Raw genomic sequence first — 4,805 nt, 5'->3', positions numbered from 1 at the left:
CTGCAAGTCATCTTGGTCACCTGCCAGTGCCATGGGGGCCCCACGGGTGCCCCGGGGGCTGTGGCGTGTGTCGCAGGGAGACGCCCCATCCTGCTCACAGCCCTGGGGCCTGCAGCAATGCCCCAGCAGCTGGTGGCACTGGGGCCACCTCTCAGCAGGTGCCCGCGATGGATGGCCCTGTGCCACCCACCCAAACTGGTCCGACAGAAACCACAGGGACCGCTGCCAGCTGCACTGCGGGTGCGGGGGCCAGGCACCTTCCACAGCCAGGGGCACCCTCCCTGCCCCTCACAGCGAGCAGCACCCATGGGCTGCCCGGCCTGTGACAGCACAGGGGAAAACATGGGCCTTGTCCCTCACAGTGAAGGTTGAGGAGAGCGGCTGGGCTCCACGGTGCAGCCACAGGCTGGTCTGCGCCTGTGCTCACCCTGCTATGGCCCCTCGTTCTCCTCGGGGTAGGCCTTCGGGACAGCATGCCTGCAACCTGGAGGGCCACATTGGTCACATGCTAGTGGTCTGGCAGAGCTCATCCTTGCTCCAGGGAGGGATAACGTCCTTTCATTGACCTGTATACAAGTATTTGAGTCAGGACTTCCAAAACCAGGCAGCTTCAGCCTAGACGTTCAGACCAGGATGGATTTCAGCGGGCGTTTTCCAGCCTCCCGCCTCCCTGACTTCCTCCCTAGAAAATGCACAGCCATCCGAATCCCTGGAAGGGTGCTCGCTCCTCTTCACACCCCTCTGGCGCACCAGGAGTAGAGAGCAGATTTGCCTGTCTCCTCTAGCCTCTTCCCTGCCTCTCACCAGTGCCGGAGCCCATGTTTTCCTGGGCTCACATGTGTGATGCCTTGCTGGCTCTCTCCGCGTGCTAGGGCACGCTCTGCCTACAAGCAATGGCAGCACTGCTGAAAAGCCTCCTGGCAAGGAACCGCACGTATCAGCGCCTGGTTTAGTCACTTCAAAACAATCTGGTTAGTAAGAGGGAGAGGAGGGAGGAAGACTGTACCCCAGGCAGAGATTGCATATGGAAATACCAATGAGATGACACTGTTCTTTGAGAAGTATTGGAACAACTGGAGGAGCAATAAAACACCGCCGTTTCCATCCACACGGCTGTATCCCATGGACAAAGAAAAAGCAGGGATCTTACTGGAAGTTACATCTGATTCGTATCTGTCTGGCCTGAATCGGTTCTGATGCTGAGGCGAGACAGGCTGAACCCTGCCCACTAAAAGGAAACGATAATGCTTGGAGAGTGCAGCTGAGGCAGTTGCTGAGCCTGGGTGGGCAGCGAGCAGCCCTGCTCCACCAAGGAGGGCAGCAAGGAGCTGCCTGTGCCCACCTCCTCCCCTTCCCCCTGCCCCGGACATGATCTGAGCACTGTGTGCTTCTGGCTCTTGGGCGGCAGCGAGTGTTGCTGCTCTCCCAGGGCAAAACTGATCAAAAGATCAATGATTCAGTCAGGTTCTTGTGTTTTGGGGTATCTGAAAAAGGCAATTGCTAGCTGCACCCTGCAGAGCAACCCATCTCTTACGCTATTCTGGGGCAAGTGGGTTTTGCAGGTAGAAATCTCATCTGATTAGCTGCAAGTTACCTTGTGAGTCAGTACTGGCTGGTTAGGAAACTCTTCTCTAGCTGAATGGAAGCCAAAAAATTCTAAGCCTTGTTTCCAGCCACATTTTTTGGGTTAGTAGCCAGAAAACCCCAGCACATCAGGAAAAAAAACCACTGGAAAACAAAACAGAAGATGGCTTTTGTGGTTTTCCTTTGCATCGGTGTATTCAGGGGGAGAAGGGAAGGTTTTGCTTCCTCTCTGACAATTGGGTTGGCGGGGGGACATCTCTGGAAAGCACACATTTTTTAAATCACATAATTAGAAAAAGAAAAAAAATCTCTGCTTAATGCTCAGACAAGAGGTGCTGGTACTAAGCCTCATTTTCAGGAAGGAAAACATGGCAAAATTCAGGAGAGAGACATGCATGCAAAGGAGGCAGTATGAAGGAGTCAGAAAAGCTGAATTATATCCCAGTCTCTCCTGATGGCTTGACAAGTTGCTTCCCACCTCTCCTCTTCATCTTTTTTCCATCCTGTCTCCACACAGCATTAGAGGGACAACATTTGGGACAGGATGGCCATGAGCTATGTGTCCAATGCCCCCCACAACACGTTGCCATAGTGCAAGCACTGGATGATATTCAAGCCTCTGCAAGAGGGGTTCAGAGGAGTGGGATGCTGAACACAGGCTGCAGCTGCCAACTCCTCGCTGCAATGCCACAGGATCATGCAAAATTGTCAAATGTGCATCACAACAGCTGTATTTCTTCCTATGTAGGGAGGACAACTCTGTGATGGGCCTGGATGCACCCTGCGTTTTGTTTCTATTTAATCTAACTCTCCTGAGAAAGGGATATCCTCTGGGGACAGGATCTCCTCATATCAGGTGAAGCATAAACTCTAGCAGTACTCTGACCCTTTCCCAGGAAGAGAAATGGGGCCTAAAAGATTTCAGGATCAGAAAAGCATTAGCATTTGCCAGCCAGACGCGGACAGATTCGTGATGTGGCTTTCGCACTGTCACTGCAGGACTCCCAGCAGCTATGAAGCCATTTCAGTGGCATGTCTCAGCCTGAAACACGTCGCTGCCAGCACTCCCAGTGCAAGTCTGGGCTGGGTTCACAGGGTAAGGGAAAAGGGTTTTTTCCACATTAAAGACTTTCTCTCTGTGGACAGTAATAAACAAGGGAAGAGAGGAGCCGATCCTGTTCCCGCGGGCCAGGTTACTCGCATTTTGCAATGCTTGGGGAACACGCATGGAAGAAAATAAAAGACAGCATACAAACAGAAGAAAATCTTTCTGGGCCAGACTATCTTCCCATCTGTCCTGTCTCCAAGGGTGGCCAAGAGCAGGTGCCAGGGCAGAGCATAGGCATGGGGCAGGTAAGTAGCAATACCCACCAGAGCTCCCCCAAGCACGTGGCAGCATGCAGTTCAGGGCCTCTGCCTGGACCTCCCACACTGGGTTCAAAACCCAGGGCTGTGTCCTGCTGCAGGCGTCTGCTCCAGCCCCTTGAACGCACCCTGATCCCCCCAGCCATGGCTGCTGAAGCCATCCCATTGGACATGTTTTCCAACCTGCTTGCCCCCACCCATCGCTACCCATGCTCCTGTCACTTAGCACCAGTGACAAACAGGGCATATCCCCTTGGCCGGGTGCCTGCCCAAGGCACGCAGGATCAAGTCTTCTCCCGAAAACCTCCTCTGGCAGCCACTGAACAGCACCGCTTGGTTTATCAGGCGGTGAGGCTATCCCTGTAGCAAAAGCACTCTTGCTTGACCAACATCATCCTGCTAGGAAAATTGGCACCGGTCTGCCTGCCCTTTGGCGCAGATCTCTTCGCAATCGGCTTGCCTTGGCCCGTGTCCCCCCCCCCATTACAAAACCACTCAATCTTCAGGACGGTTTTGGTTCATTGCTAAACATATGGCAGATTTCTTGCCTGGGTTTGTCCAGCCACTTCTCCCCAGGGGCAGGGCTCCCTGCCCCTGGCTTCAGCTAGCTCCACAGCTTTTGGCATCCAGTGCCAGTTTTCCTTTTGCTCTGGCAGATAATCTCAGCCATTGCACCCCATACTCAGTTTCTCATAAGCCCTTTCTCCAGCCCCTCTGATTTTCCAGCCTCCCCTTCCCGCTGTCTGTGAGCTGAGAGAAAATCAGCTCCTCCCCACTGCACCCCACCCCACAAGATGCCTCTTTTTAAGCTGCTGTCTAATGCTTCCAGCCCACCCCACTGGGGACTGCAGGCTCCCAGGCACTTTAATCGAAGAGAGTATAGGTCTTTGACAGAAGAGGATGCCCTGCCCTCCTCCCCATCCCCAGCCAGGCTCCTGCCCCGTGCCTCTGAGGGCACTTGGGCTGCAGCAGCAGGTCAGATCCAGGACCCAGTCCCGCCTCTGTACCCAGCCTGGCGGGATCACAGGGCTGACTAAAGGGACAGCAGAGTCAGGAACCTTAAACCTGGACAAATCATTGGCAGTGACAGAAGAGGATGCCCTGCCCTCCTCCCCATCCCCAGCCAGGCTCCTGCCCCGTGCCTCTGAGGGCACTTGGGCTGCAGCAGCAGGTCAGATCCAGGTCCCGCTCCCGCCTCTGTACCCAGCCTGGCGGGATCACAGGGCTGAGGACAGCAGACAGCAGCGACCGCCGCCGTCAGCAAAGCCGGCTGACTAAAGGGACAGCAGAGTCAGGAACCTTAAACCTGGACAAATCATTGGCAGGGGACTAAAGTAAGATGAGAAGCCAGTCCTGCACAGCAACGACCGCCGCCGTGCTCCATCAGCAAAGCCAGGAGCGGGGCTGCCCACAGCAGGGGAGGTGGTCGCAGCCTGGCCGAGGGGGCAGTGGTGGGGGCCCCAGGGCCCCCCAGAGGGGGAGGCAGGCTCAGCTGAAACGCCGATGAACGGCCGAGCGCAGTTTCTGCCGCACCCTGCCTTCACCCTTCCCGTACCCCTGCAGGAAAGAGCCCCGGCGGCCCTCGCCCGGGGCCCGCAGGACGGCGGCCCCCAGCCCAGAGCGTGGCGGGACCTGCCCCGACGGCTCCCCGTGCCACCCGTCCGGAGAGCCCCGCAGCGCGTACAACCATGCGTTGAGCCCTGACAAGGGGAGCGGGTGCCAAACCTGAATTACCAGCCCAGAGAGTGGCTGTGGATCCCGGGAGCTCCTGTGATTTGCGGCAGGTTTTTCAGGTCCCCGCCTGTCACACACACACACGCAGATACTTAAGCAGTCGCCCAAGGACCTGCGGGCTT

Source organism: Aptenodytes forsteri, unplaced genomic scaffold (genome assembly GCF_000699145.1).
Source record: "Aptenodytes forsteri isolate BGI_AS27 unplaced genomic scaffold, ASM69914v1 Scaffold6, whole genome shotgun sequence".
Classification (NCBI taxonomy): domain Eukaryota; kingdom Metazoa; phylum Chordata; class Aves; order Sphenisciformes; family Spheniscidae; genus Aptenodytes; species Aptenodytes forsteri.
This window is presented reverse-complemented; position numbering follows the sequence as displayed.